Genomic DNA, 16,669 nt, shown 5'->3' with positions numbered 1-16,669 from the left:
GGAAATAAGACACCACATGCACCATGAAAACTAAAAACTTCTGGAGCTTGACAAAATGGCTTCGTATAGGTATGTCGATCTTCACTTGATATTTGTAATGCTATTATCCCTAGTTACACTAAGAGCAACGTGATTGCATTACAAATTGCATTAAATCGTTCTTTCTTCACAGCAGGGAGATTCCGTTGTATGGGTGCAATGTTTATTATCCCATGAACTGCGTTTTTGGTGAACGAAACCACCACATCCAGCATACTGACTACAGGAGTAACTGGAACAACTTTCTTTCTTTTTGTATGTCCTTCATTACCTATTCATTTGTATCACTTCCCAGTGGAATAATTTATTTGGTTTGTGAAATATGGTACAGATTTGTCCTTTACAGCAGGGTGATCTGCTTCGGTGACTGCAGTGTTTACACTCCCATCGATGGGATTTTGGTGGAAATAAGACACCACATTTACCATAAAACTAAAAACTTCTGGAGCATGACATAATTGCTTCGTATAGGTATGTCGATCTTCACTTGATATTTTTAGTGCTATTATCCCGAGTTACACTAGGAGCAACGTGATTGCATTACAAATTGCATTAAATCGTTCTTTCTTCACAGCAGGGAGATTCCGTTGTATGGGTGCAATGTTTATTATCCCATGAACTGGGTTTTTGGTGAACGAAACCACCACATCCAGCATACTGACTACAGGAGTAACTGGGACAACTTTCTTTCTTTTGGTATGTCCTTCATTACCTATTTATTTGTATCACTTCCCAGTGGAATAATTTATTTGATTTGTGAAATATGGTACAGCTTTTGTCCTTCACAGCAGGGTGATCTGCGTGAGTGGCTACATTGTTTAGTTTCCCTTCAATGGGACTTTGGTGGAAATAAGAAACCACATGCACCATAAAAAATAAGAAACTTTTCGAGCTTGACAAAATTGCTTCGTATAAGCATATCGATCTTCACTTCTTATTTTTAATACTATTATCCCGAGTTACATTAGGAGCAACGTGATTACATTACAAATTGCATTAAACTGTTCTTTCTTCACAGCAGGGAGATTCCGTTGTATGGGTGCAATGTTTATTATCCCATGAACTGGGTTTTTGGTGAACGAAACCACCACATCCAACATACTGACTACAGGAGTAACTGGGACAACTTTCTTTCTTTTGGTATGTCCTTCATTACCTATTTATTTGTATCACTTCCCAGTGGAATAATTTATTTGGTTTGTGAAATATGGTACAGATTTGTCCTTTACAGCAGGGTGATCTGCTTGGGTGACTGCAGTGTTTACTCTTCCTTCGATGGGATTTTGGTGGAAATAAGACACCACATGCACCATAAAAACTAAAAACTTCTGGAGCTTGACAAAATTGCTTCGTAAAGGTATGTCGATCTTAACGTGATATTTTTAATGCTATTATCCCGAGTTACACTAGGAGCAACGTGACTGCATTACAAATTGCATTAAATCGTTCTTTCTTCACAGCAGGGAGATTCCGTTGTATGGGTGCAATGTTTGTTATCCCATGAACTGGGTTTTTGGTGAACGAAACCACCACATCCAGCATACCGACTACAGGAGTAAGTGGGACAACTTTCTTTCTTTTGGTATGTCCTTCATTACCTATTTATTTGTATCACTTCCCAGTGGAATAATTTATTTGATTTGTGAAATATGGTACAGCTTTTGTCCTTTACAGCAGGGTGATCTGCGTGAGTGGCTACATTGTTTATTCTCCCTTCAATGGGATATTGTTGGAAATAAGACACCACATGAACCATAAAAAATAAGAAACTTTAGAAGCTTGTCAAAATTGCTTCGTATAGGTATGTCGATCTTCACTTGATATTTTTAATGCTATTATCCCGAGTTACACTAGGAGCAACGTGATTGCATTACAAATTGCATTAAATCATTCTTTCTTCACAGCAGGGTGATTCCGTTGTATGGGTGCAATGTTTATTATCCCATGAACTCGGTTTTTGGTGAACGAAACCACCACATCCAGCATACCGACTACAGGAGTAAATTGGGACAACTTTCTTTCTTTTGGTATGTCCTTCATTACCTATTTATTTGTATCATTTCCCAGTGGAATAATTTATTTGGTTTGTGAAATATGGTACAGATTTGTCCTTTACAGCAGGGTGATCTGCTTGGGTGACTGCAGTGTTTACTCTCGCTTCGATGGGATTTTGGTGGAAATAAGACACCACATGCACCATAAAAACTAAAAACTTCTGGAGCTTGACAAAATTGCTTCGTATAGGTATGTCGATCTTCACTTGATATTTTTAATGCTATTATCCCGAGTTACACTAGGAGCAACGTGATTGCATTACAAATTGCATTAAATCGTTCTTTCTTCACAGCAGGGAGATTCCGTTGTATGGATGCAATGTTTATTATCCCATGAACTGCATTTTTGGTGAACGAAACCACCACATCCAGCATACTGACTACAGGAGTAACTGGAACAACTTTCTTTCTTTTGGTATGTCCTTCATTACCTATTCATTTGTATCACTTCCCAGTCGAATAATTTATTTGGTTTGTGAAATATGGTACAGATTTGTCCTTTACAGCTGGGTGATCTGCTTGGGTGACTGCAGTGTTTACTCTCCCTTCGATGGGATTTTGGTGGAAATAAGACACCACATTCACCATAAAAACTAATAACTTCTGGAGCTTGACAAAATTGCTTCGTATAGGTATGTCGATCTTCACTTGATATTTTTAGTGCTATTATCCCGAGTTACACTAGGAGCAACGTGATTGCATTACAAATTGCATTAAATCGTTCTTTCTTCACAGCAGGGAGATTCCGTTGTATGGGTGCAATGTTTTTTATCCCATGAACTGGGTTTTTGGTGAACGAAACCACCACATCCAGCATACTGACTACAGGAGTAACTGGGACAACTTTCTTTCTTTTGGTATGTCCTTCATTACCTATTTATTTGTATCACTTTCCAGTGGAATAATTTATTTGATTTGCGAAATATGATACAGCTTTTGTCCTTTACAGCAGGGTGATCTGCTTGGGTGACTGCAGTGTTTATTCTCCCTTCAATGGGATTTTGTTGGAAATAAGACACCACATGCACCATAAAAAATAAGAAACTTTAGGAGCTTGTCAAAATTGCTTCGTATAGGTATGTCTACCTTCACTTGATATTTTTAATGCTATTATCCCGAGTTACACTAGGAGCAACGTGATTGCATTACAAATTGCATTAAATCGTTCTTTCTTCACGGCAGGGAGATTCCGTTGTATGGGTGCAATGTTTATTATCCCATGAACTGGGTTTTTAGTGAACGAAACCACCACATCCAGCATACCGACTACAGGAGTAACTGGGACAACTTTCTTTTGGTATGTCCTTCATTACCTAATCATTTGTATCACTTCCCAGTGGAATAATTTATTTGATTTGCGAAATATGATACAGCTTTTGTCCTTTACAGCAGGGTGATCTGCTTGGGTGACTGCAGTGTTTATTCTCCCTTCAATGGGATTTTGTTGGAAATAAGACACCACATGCACCATAAAAAATAAGAAACTCTTGGAGCTTGACAAAATTGCTTCGTATAGGTATGTCGAACGTCACTTTATATTTTTAATGCTATTATCCCGAGTTACACTAGGAGCAACGTGATTGCATTACAAATTGCATTAAATCGTTCTTTCTTCACAGCAGGGAGATTCCGTTGTATGGGTGCAATGTTTATTATCCCATGAACTGGGTTTTTAGCGAACGAAACCACCACATCCAGCATACCGACTACAGGAGTAACTGGGTCAACTTTCTTTCTTTTGGTATGTCCTTCATTACCTATTCATTTGTATCACTTGCCAGTGGAATAATTTATTTGATTTGCGAAATATGATACAGCTTTTGTCCTTTACAGCAGGGTGATCTGCTTGGGTGACTGCAGTGTTTATTCTCCCTTCAATGGGATTTTGTTGGAAATAAGACACCACATGCACCATAAAAAATAAGAAACTTTTGGAGCTTGACAAAATTGCTTCGTATAGGTATGTCGATCTTCACTTGATAGTTTTAATGCTATTATCCCGCGTTACACCAGGAGCAACGTGATTGCATTATAAATTGCATTAAATCGTTCTTTCTTCACAGCAGGGAGATTCCGTTGTATGGGTGCAATGTTTATTATCCCATGAACTGGGTTTTTAGTGAACGAAACCACCACATCCAGCATACCGACTACAGGAGTAACTGGGTCAACTTTCTTTCTTTTGGTATGTCCTTCATTACCTATTCATTTGTATCACTTCCCAGTGGAATAATTTATTTGATTTGCGAAATATGATACAGATTTTGTCCTTTACAGCAGGGTGATCTGCTTGGGTGACTGCAGTGTTTATTCTCCCTTCAATGGGATTTTGTTGGAAATAAGACACCACATGCACCATAAAAAATAAGAAACTTTTGGAGCTTGACAAAATTGCTTCGTATAGGTATGTCGAACTTTACTTGATATTTTTAATGCTATTATCCCGAGTTACACTAGGAGCAACGTGATTGCATTACAAATTGCATTAAATCGTTCTTTCTTCACAGCAGGGAGATTCCGTTGTATGGGTGCAATGTTTATTATCCCATGAACTGGGTTTTTAGTGAACGAAACCACCACATCCAGCATACTGACTACAGGAGTAACTGGGACAACTTTCTTTCTTTTGGTATGTCCTTCATTACCTATTCATTTGTATCACATCCCAGTGGAATAATTTATTTGATTTGCGAAATATGATACAGCTTTTGTCCTTTACAGCAGGGTGATCTTCTTGGGTGACTGCAGTGTTTATTCTTCCTTCGATGGGATTTTGGTGGAAATAAGACACCACATGCACCATAAAAAATAAGAAACTTTTGGAGCTTGACAAAATTGCTTCGTATAGGTATGTCGATCATCACTTCATATTTTTAATGCTATTATCCCGAGTTACACTAGGAGCAACGTGTTTGAATTACAAATTGCATTAAATCGTTCTTTCTTCACAGCAGGGAGATTCCGTTGTATGGGTGCAATGTTTATTATCCCATGAACTGGGTTTTTAGTGAACGAAACCACCACATCCAGCATACTGACTACAGGAGTAACTGGGACAACTTTCTTTCTTTTGGTATGTCCTTCATTACCTATTTATTTGTATCACTTCCCAGTGGAATAATTTATTTGATTTGCGAAATATGGTACAGCGTTTGTCCTTTACAGCAGGGTGATCTTCTTGGGTGACTGCAGTGTTTATTCTCCCTTCGATGTGATTTTGGTGGAAATAAGACACCACATGCACCATAAAAAATAAGAAACTTTTGGAGCTTGACAAAATTGCTTCGTATAGGTATGTCGATCTTCACTTGATATTTTTAATGCTATTATCCCGAGTTACACTAGGAGCAACGTGATTGCATTACAAATTGCATTAAATCGTTCTTTCTTCACAGCAGGGAGATTCCGTTGTATGGGTGCAATGTTTATTATCCCATGAACTGGGTTTTTGGTGAACGAAACCACCACATCCAGCATACTGACTGCAGGAGTAACTGGAACAACTTTCTTTCTATTGGTATGTTCTTCATTACCTATTCATTTGTATCACTTCCCAGTGGAATAATTAATTTGGTTTGTGAAATATGGTACAGATTTGTACTTTACAGCAGGGTGATCTGCTTGGGTGACTGCAGTGTTTACTCTCCCTTCGATGGGATTTTGGTGGAAATAAGACACCACATGCACCATAAAAACTAAAAACTTCTGGAGCTTGACAAAATTGCTTCGTATAGGTATGTCGATCTTCACTTGATATTTTTAATGCTATTATCCCGAGTTACACTAGGAGCAAGGTGATTGCATTACAAATTGCATTAAATCGTTCTTTCTTCACAGCAGGGAGATTCCGTTGTATGGGTGCAATGTTTATTATCCGATGAACTGCGTTTTTGGTGAACAAAACCACCACATCCAGCATACTGACTACAGGAGTAACTGGAACAACTTTCTTTCTTTTGGTATGTCCTTCATTACCTATTCATTTGTATCACTTCCCAGTGGAATAATTTATTTGGTTTGTGAAATATGGTACAGATTTGTCCTTTACAGCAGGGTGATCTGCTTGGGTGACTGCAGTGTTTATTCTTGCTTCGATGGGATTTTGGTGGAAATAAGACACCACATGCACCATGAAAACTAAAAACTTCTGGAGCTTGACAAAATTGCTTTGTATAGGTATGTCGATCTTCACTTGATATTTTTAATGCTATTATCCCGAGTTACACTAGGAGCAACGTGATTGCATTACAAATTGCATTAATTCGTTCTTTCTTCACAGCAGGGAGATTCCGTTGTATGGGTGCAATGTTTATTATCCCATGAACTGCATTTTTGGTGAACGAAACCACCACATCCAGCATACTGACTACAGGAGTAACTGGAACAATTTTCTTTCTTTTGGTATGTCCTTCATTACCTATTCATTTGTATCACTTCCCAGTGGAATAATTTATTTGGTTTGTGAAATATGGTACAGATTTGTCCTTTACAGCAGGGTGATCTGCTTGGGTGACTGCAATGTTTACTCTCCCTTTGATGGGATTTTGGTGGAAATAAGACACCACATGCACCATAAAAAATAAAAACTTCTGGAGTTTGACAAAATTGCTTCGTATAGGTATGTCGATCTTCACTTGATATTTTCAATGCTATTATCCCGAGTTACAATAGGAGCAACGTGATTGCATTACAAATTGCATTAAATCGTTCTTTCTTCACAGCAGGGAAATTCCGTTGTATGGGTGCAATGTTTATTATCCCATGAACTGCGTTTTTGGTGAACGAAACCACCACATCCAGCATACTGACTACAGGAGTAACTGGAACAACTTTCTTTCTTTTGGTATGTCCTTCATTACCTATTCATTTGTATCACTTCCCAGTGGAATAATTTATTTGATTTGTGAAATATGGTACAGATTTGTCCTTTACAGCAGGGTGATCTGCTTGGGTGACTGCAGTGTTTACTCTCCCTTCGATGGGATTTTGGTGGAAATAAGACACCACATTCACCATAAAAACTAAAAACTTCTGGAGCTTGAAAAAATTGCTTCGTATAGGTATGTCGATCTTCACTTGATATTTTTAGTGCTATTATCCCGAGTTACACTAGGAACAACGTGATTGCATTACAAATTGCATTAAATCGTTCTTTCTTCACAGCAGGGAGATTCCGTTGTATGGGTGCAATGTTTATTATCCCATGAACTGGGTTTTTGGTGAACAAAACCACCACATCCAGCATACTGACTACAGGAGTAAGTGGGACAACTTTGTTTCTTTTGGTATGTCCTTCATTACCTTTTTATTTGTATAACTTCCCAGTGGAATAATTTTTTTGATTTGTGAAATATGGTACAGCTTTTGTCCTTTACAGCAGGGTGATCTGCGTGAGTGGCTACATTGTTTAGTTTCCCTTCAATGGGACTTTGGTGGAAATAAGACACCACATGCACCATAAAAAATAAGAAACTTTTGGAGCTTGACAAAATTGCTTCGTATAGGTATGTCGATCTTCACTTCTTATTTTTAATACTATTATCCCGAGTTAGATTAGGATCAACGTGATTACATTACAAATTGCATTAAATCGTTCTTTCTTCACAGCAGGGAGATTCCGTTGTATGGGTGCAATGTTTATTATCCCATGAACTGGGTTTTTGGTGAACGAAACCACCACATCCAACATACTGACTACAGGAGTAACTGGGACAACTTTCTTTCTTATGGTATGTCCTTCATTACCTATTCATTTGTATCACTTCCCAGTGGAATAATTTATTTGGTTTGTGAAATATGGTACAGATTTGTCCTTTACAGCAGGGTGATCTGCTTGGGTGACTGCAGTGTTTACTCTCCCTTCGATGGGAATTTGGTGGAAATAAGACACCACATGCACCATAAAAACTAAAAACTTATGGAGCTTGACAAAATTGCTTCGTAAGGGTATGTCGATCTTCACTTGATATTTTTAATGCTATTATCCCGAGTTACACTAGGAGCAACGTGATTGCATTACAAATTGCATTAAATCGTTCTTTCTTCACAGCAAGGAGATTCCGTTGTATGGGTGCAATGTTTATTATCCGATGAACTGCGTTTTTGGTGAACGAAACCACCACATCCAGCATACTGACTACAGGAGTAACTGGAACAACTTTCTTTCTTTTGGTATGTCCTTCATTACCTATTCATTTGTATCACTTCCCAGTGGAATAATTTATTTGGTTTGTGAAATATGGTACAGATTTGTCCTTTACAGCAGGGTGATCTGCTTGGGTGACTGCAGTGTTTACTCTCGCTTCGATGGGATTTTGTTGGAAATAAGACACCACATGCACCATGAAAACTAAAAACTTCTGGAGCTTGACAAAATTGCTTCTTATAGGTATGTCGATCTTCACTTGATATTTTTAATGCTATTATCCCGAGTTACACTACGAGCAACGTGATTGCATTACAAATTGCATTAAATCGTTCTTTCTTCACAGCAGGGAGATTCCGTTGTATGGGTGCAATGTTTATTATCCCATGAACTGCATTTTTGGTGAACGAAACCACCACATCCAGCATACTGACTACAGGAGTAATTGGAACAACTTTCTTTCTTTTGGTATGTCCTTCATTACCTACTCATTTGTATCACTTCCCAGTGGAATAATTTATTTGATTTGTGAAATATGGTACAGCTTTTGTCCTTTACAGCAGGGTGATCTGCGTGAGTGGCTACATTGTTTATTCTCCCTTCAATGGGATATTGTTGGAAATAAGACACCACATGCACCATAAAAAATAAGAAATTTTTGGAGCTTGCCAAATTGCTTCGTATAGGTATGTCGATCTTCACTTGATATTTTTAATGCTATTATCCCGAGTTACACTAGGAGCAACGTTATTGCATTACAAATTGCATTAAATCGTTCTTTCTTCACAGCAGGGAGATTCAGTTGTATGGGTGCAATGTTTATTATCCCATGAACTGGGTTTTTGGTGAACGAAACCACCACATCCAGCATACCGACTACAGGAGTAAATTGGGACAACTTTCTTTGTTTTGGTATGTCCTTCATTACCTATTTATTTGTATCACTTCCCAGTGGAATAATTTATTTGGTTTGTGAAATATGGTACAGATTTGTCCTTTACAGCAGGGTGATCTTCTTGGGTGACTGCAGTGTTTACTCTCGCTTCGATGGGATTTTGGTGGAAATAAGACACCACATGCACCATAAAAACTAAAAACTTCTGGAGCTTGACAAAATTGCTTCGTATAGGTATGTCGATCTTCACTTGATATTTTTAATGTTATTATCCCGAGTTACACTAGAAGCAACGTGATTGCATTACAAAGTGCATTAAATCGTTCTTTCTTCACAGCAGGGAGATTCCGTTGTATGGGTGCAATGTTTATTATCCCATGAACTGCATTTTTGGTGTACGAAACCACCACATCCAGCATACTGACTACAGGAGTAACTGGAACAACTTTCTTTCTTTTGGTATGTCCTTCATTACCTATTTATTTGTATCACTTCCCAGTGGAATAATTTATTTGATTTGTGAAATATGGTACAGCTTTTGTCCTTTACAGCAGGGTGATCTGCGTGAGTGGCTACATTGTTTAGTTTCCCTTCAATGGGACTTTGGTGGAAATAAGACACCACATGCACCATAAAAAATAAGAAACTTTTGGAGCTTGACAAAATTGCTTCGTATAGGTATGTCGATCTTCACTTGATAGTTTTAATGCTCTTATCCCGCGTTACACCAGGAGCAAGGTGATTGCATTATAAATTGCATTAAATCGTTCTTTCTTCACAGCAGGGAGATTCCGTTGTATGGGTGCAATGTTTATTATCCCATGAACTGGGTTTTTAGTAAACGAAACCACCACATCCAGCATACCGACTACAGGAGTAACTGGGTCAACTTTCTTTCTTTTGGTATGTCCTTCATTACCTATTCATTTGTATCACTTCCCAGTGGAATAATTTATTTGGTTTGTGAAATATGGTACAGATTTGTCCTTTACAGCAGGGTGATCTGCTTGGATGACTGCAGTGTTTACTCTCCCTTCGATGGGATTTTGGTGGAAATAAGACACCACATTCACTATAAAAACTAAAAACTTCTGGAGCTTGAAAAAATTGCTTCGTATAGGTATGTCGATCTTCACTTGATATTTAGTGCTATTATCCCGAGTTACACTAGGAGCAACGTGATTGCATTACAAATTGCATTAAATCGTTCTTTCTTCACAGCAGGGAGATTCCGTTGTATGGGTGCAATGTTTATTATTCCATGAACTGGGTTTTTGGTGAACAAAACCAGCATATCCAGCATACTGACTACAGGAGTAACTGGGACAACTTTCTTTCTTTTGGTATGTCCTTCATTACCTATTTATTTGTATCACTTCCCAGTGGAATAATTTATTTGATTTGTGAAATATGGTACAGCTTTTTTCCTTTACAGCAGGGTGATCTGCGTGAGTGGCTACATTGTTTAGTTTCCCTTCAATGGGACTTTGGTGGAAATAAGACACCACATGCACCATAAAAAATAAGAAGCTTTTGGAGCTTGACAAAATTGCTTCGTATAGGTATGTCGATCTTCACTTCTTATTTTTAATACTATTATCCCGAGTTACATTAGGAGCAACGTGATTACATTACAAATTGCATTAAATCGTTCTTTCTTCACAGCAGGGAGATTCCGTTGTATGGGTGCAATGTTTATTATCCCATGAACTGGGTTTTTGGTGAACGAAACCACCACATCCAACATACTGACTACAGGAGTAACTGGGACAACTTTCTTTCTTATGGTATGTCCTTCATTACCTATTCATTTGTATCACTTCCCAGTGGAATAATTTATTTGGTTTGTGAAATATGGTACAGATTTGTCCTTTACAGCAGGGTGATCTGCTTGGGTGACTGCAGTGTTTACTCTCCCTTCAATGGGAATTTGGTGGAAATAAGACACCACATGCACCATAAAATCTAAAAACTTATGGAGCTTGACAAAATTGCTTCGTAAGGGTATGTCGATCTTCACTTGATATTTTTAATGCTATTATCCCGAGTTACACTAGGAGCAACGTGATTGCATTACAAATTGCATTAAATCGTTCTTTCTTCACAGCAAGGAAATTCCGTTGTATGGGTGCAATGTTTATTATCCCATGAACTGCATTTTTGGTGAACGAAACCACCACATCCAGCATACTGACTACAGGAGTAACTGGAACAACTTTCTTTCTTTTGGTATGTCCTTCATTACCTATTTATTTGTATCACTTCCCAGTGGAATAATTTATTTGATTTGTGAAATATGGTACAGCTTTTGTCCTTTACAGCAGGGTGATCTGCGTGAGTGGCTACATTGTTTAGTTTCCCTTCAATGGGACTTTGGTGGAAATAAGACACCACATGCACCATAAAAAATAAGAAACTTTTCGAGCTTGACAAAATTGTTTCGTATAGGTATGTCGATCTTCACTTCTAATTTTTAATACTATTATCCAGAGTTACATTAGGAGCAACGTGATTACATTACAAATTGCATTAAATCGTTCTTTCTTCACAGCAGGGAGATTCCGTTGTATGGGTGCAATGTTTATTATCCCATGAACTGGGTTTTTGGTGAACTAAACCACCACATCCAACATACTGACTACAGGAGTAACTGGGACAACTTTCTTTCTATTGGTATGTTCTTCATTACCTATTCATTTGTATCACTTCCCAGTGGAATAATTTATTTGGTTTGTGAAATATGGTACAGATTTGTACTTTACAGCAGGGTGATCTGCTTGGGTGACTGCAGTGTTTACTCTCCCTTCGATGGGATTTTGGTGGAAATAAGACACCACATGCACCATAAAAACTAAAAATTTCTGGAGCTTGACAAAATTGCTTCGTATAGGTATGTCGATCTTCACTCGATATTTTTAATGCTATTATCCCGAGTTACACTAGGAGCAACGTGATTGCATTACAAATTGCATTAAATCGTTCTTTCTTCACAGCAAGGAGATTCCGTTGTATGGGTGCAATGTTTATTATCCGATGAACTGCGTTTTTGGTGAACGAAACCACCACATCAAGCATACTGACTACAGGAGTAACTGGAACATCTTTCTTTCTTTTGGTATGTCCTTCATTACCTATTCATTTGTATCACTTCCCAGTGGAATAATTAATTTGGTTTGTGAAATATGGTACAGATTTGTCCTTTACAGCAGGGTGATCTGCTTGGGTGACTGCAGTGTTTACTCTTGCTTCGATGGGATTTTGGTGGAAATAAGACACCACATGCACCATGAAAACTAAAAACTTCTGGAGCTTGACAAAATTGCTTCGTATAGGTATGTCGATCTTCACTTGATATTTTTAATGCTATTATCCCGAGTTACACTAGGAGCAACGTGATTGCATTACAAATTGCATTAAATCGTTCTTTCTTTACAGCAGGGAGATTTCGTTGTATGGGTGCAATGTTTATTATCCCATGAACTGCATTTTTGGTGAACGAAACCACCACATCCAGCATACTGACTACAGGAGTAACTGGAACAACTTTCTTTCTTTTGGTATGTCCTTCATTACCTATTCATTTCTATCACTTCCCAGTGGAATAATTTAATTGGTTTGTGAAATATGGTACAGATTTGTCCTTTACAGCAGGGTGATCTGCTTGGGTGACTGCAGTGTTTACTCTCCCTTCGATGGGATTTTGGTGGAAATAAGACACCACATTCACTATAAAAACTAAAAACTTCTGGAGCTTGAAAAAATTGCTTCGTATAGGTATGTCGATCTTCACTTGATATTTAGTGCTATTATCCCGAGTTACACTAGGAGCAACGTGATTGCATTACAAATTGCATTAAATCGTTCTTTCTTCACAGCAGGGAGATTCCGTTGTATGGGTGCAATGTTTATTATCCCATGAACTGGGTTTTTGGTGAACAAAACCACCATATCCAGCATACTGACTACAGGAATAACTGGGACAACTTTCTTTCTTTTGGTATGTCCTTCATTACCTATTTATTTGTATCACTTCCCAGTGGAATAATTTATTTGATTTGTGAAATATGGTACAGCTTTTGTCCTGTACAGCAGGGTGATCTGCGTGAGTGGCTACATTGTTTAGTTCCCCTTCAATGGGACTTTGGTGGAAATAAGACACCACATGCACCATAAAAAATAAGAAACTTTTGGAGCTTGACAAAATTGCTTCGTATAGGTATGTCGATCTTCACTTCTTATTTTTAATACTATTATCCCGAGTTACATTAGGAGCAACGTGATTACATTACAAATTGCATTAAATCGTTCTTTCTTCACAGCAGGGAGATTCCGTTGTATGGGTGCAATGTTTATTATCCCATGAACTGGGTTTTTGGTGAACGAAACCACCACATCCAACATACTGACTACAGGAGTAACTGGGACAACTTTCTTTCTTATGGTATGTCCTTCATTACCTATTCATTTGTATCACTTCCCAGTGGAATAATTTATTTGGTTTGTGAAATATGGTACAGATTTGTCCTTTACAGCAGGGTGATCTGCTTGGGTGACGGCAGTGTTTACTCTCCCTTCGATGGGAATTTGGTGGAAATAAGACACCACATGCACCATAAAATCTAAAAACTTATGGAGCTTGACAAAATTGCTTCGTAAGGGTATGTCGATCTTCACTTGATATTTTTAATGCTATTATCCCGAGTTACACTAGGAGCAACGTGATTGCATTACAAATTGCATTAAATCGTTCTTTCTTCACAGCAAGGAAATTCCGTTGTATGGGTGCAATGTTTATTATCCCATGAACTGCATTTTTGGTGAACGAAACCACCACTTCCAGCATACTGACTACAGGAGTAACTGGAACAACTTTCTTTCTTTTGGTATGTCCTTCATTACCTATTTATTTGTATCACTTCCCAGTGGAATAATTTATTTGATTTGTGAAATATGGTACAGCTTTTGTCCTTTACAGCAGGGTGATCTGCGTGAGTGGCTACATTGTTTAGTTTCCCTTCAATGGGACTTTGGTGGAAATAAGACACCACATGCACCATAAAAAATAAGAAACTTTTGGAGCTTGACAAAATTGTTTCGTATAGGTATGTCGATCTTCACTTCTTATTTTTAATACTATTATCCCGAGTTACATTAGGAGCAACGTGATTACATTACAAATTGCATTAAATCGTTCTTTCTTCACAGCAGGGAGATTCCGTTGTATGGGTGCAATGTTTATTATCCCATGAACTGGGTTTTTGGTGAACGAAACCACCACATCCAACATACTGACTACAGGAGTAACTGGGACAACTTTCTTTCTTATGGTATGTCCTTCATTACCTATTCATTTGTATCACTTCCCAGTGGAATAATTTATTTGGTTTGTGAAATATGGTACAGATTTGTCCTTTACAGCAGGGTGATCTGCTTGGGTGACTGCAGTGTTTACTCTCCCTTCGATGGGAATTTGGTGGAAATAAGACACCACATGCACCATAAAATCTAAAATCTTCTGGAGCTTGACAAAATTGCTTCGTAAAGGTATGTCGATCTTCACTTGATATTTTTAATGCTATTATCCCGAGTTACACTAGGAGCAACGTGACTGCATTACAAATTGCATTAAATCGTTCTTTCTTCACAGCAGGGAGATTCCGTTGTATGGGTGCAATGTTTATTATCCCACGAACTGGGTTTTTGGTGAACGAAACCACCACATCCAGCATACCGACTACAGGAGTAAGTGGGACAACTTTCTTTCTTTTGGTATGTCCTTCTTTACCTATTTATTTGTATCACTTCCCAGTGGAATAATTTATTTGATTTGTGAAATATGGTACAGCTTTTATTGTTTACAGCAGGGTGATCTGCGTGAGTGGCTACATTGTTTATTCTCCCATCAATGAGATATTGTTGGAAATAAGACACCACATGCACCATAAAAAATAAGAAACTTTTGGAGCTTGTCAAAATTGCTTCGTATAGGTATGTCGATCTTCACTTGATATTTTTAATGCTATTATCCCGAGTTACACTAGGAGCAACGTGATTGCTTTACAAATTGCATTAAATCGTTCTTTCTTCACAGCAAGGAGATTCCGTTGTATGGGTGCAATATTTATTATCCCATGAACTGTGTTTTTGGTGAACGAAACCAACACATCCAGCATACCGACTACAGGAGTAAATTGGGACAACTTTCTTTCTTTTGGTATGTCCTTCATTACCTATTCATTTGTATCACTTCCCAGTGGAATAATTTATTTGATTTGCAAAATATGATACAGCTTTTGTCCTTTTCAGCAGGGTGATCTGCTTGGGTGACTGCAGTGTTTACTCTCCCTTCGATGGGATTTTGGTGGAAATAAGACACCACATGCACCATAAATACTAAAAACTTCTGGAGCTTGACAATATTGCTTCGTATAGGTATGTCGATCTTCACTTGATATTTTTAATGCTATTATCCCGAGTTACACTAGGAGCAACGTGATTGCATTACAAATTGCATTAAGTCGTTCTTTCTTCACAGCAGGGAGATTCCGTTGTATGGGTGCGATGTTTATTATCCCATGAACTGCGTTTTTGGTGAACGAAACCACCACATCCAGCATACTGACTACAGGAGTAACTGGGACAACTTTCTTTCTTTTGGTATGTCCTTCATTACCTGTTTATTTGTATCACTTCCCAGTGGAATAATTTATTTGATTTGTGAAATATGGTACAGCTTTTGTCCTTTACAGCAGGGTGATCTGCGTGAGTGGCTACATTGTTTAGTTTCCCTTCAATGGGACTTTGGTGGAAATAAGGCACCACATGCACCATAAAAAATAAGAAACTTTTGGAGCTTGACAAAATTGCTTCGTATAGGTGTGTCGATCTTCACTTCTTATTTTTAATACTATTATCCCGAGTTACATTAAGAGCAACGTGATTACATTACAAATTGCATTAAATCGTTCTTTCTTCACAGCAGGGAGATTCTGTTGTATGGGTGCAATGTTTATTGTCCCATGAACTGGGTTTTTGGTGAACGAAACCACCACATCCAGCATACTGACTACTGGAGTAACTGGGACAACTTTCTTTCTTTTGGTATGTCCTTCATTACCTATTTATTTGTATCACTTCCCAGTGGAATAATTTATTTGATTTGTGAAATATGGTACAGCTTTTGTCCTTTACAGCAGGGTGATCTGCAAGAGTGGCTACATTGTTTATTCTCCCATCCATGGGATATTGTTGGAAATAAAACACCACATGCACCATAAAAAATAAGAAACTTTTGGAGCTTGCCAAATTGCTTCGTATAGGTATGTCGATCTTCACTTGATATTTTTAATGCTATTATCCCGAGTTACACTAGGAGCAACGTGATTGCATTACAAATTGCATTAATCCGTTCTTTCTTCACAGCAGGGAGATTCCGTTGTATGGGTGCAATGTTTATTATCCCATGAACTGGGTTTTTAGTGAACGAAACCACCACATCCAGCATACCGACTACAGGAGTAACTGGGTCAACTTTCT

Source organism: Schistocerca serialis, chromosome 12 (assembly GCF_023864345.2).
Source record: "Schistocerca serialis cubense isolate TAMUIC-IGC-003099 chromosome 12, iqSchSeri2.2, whole genome shotgun sequence".
NCBI lineage: Eukaryota > Metazoa > Arthropoda > Insecta > Orthoptera > Acrididae > Schistocerca > Schistocerca serialis.
This window is presented reverse-complemented; position numbering follows the sequence as displayed.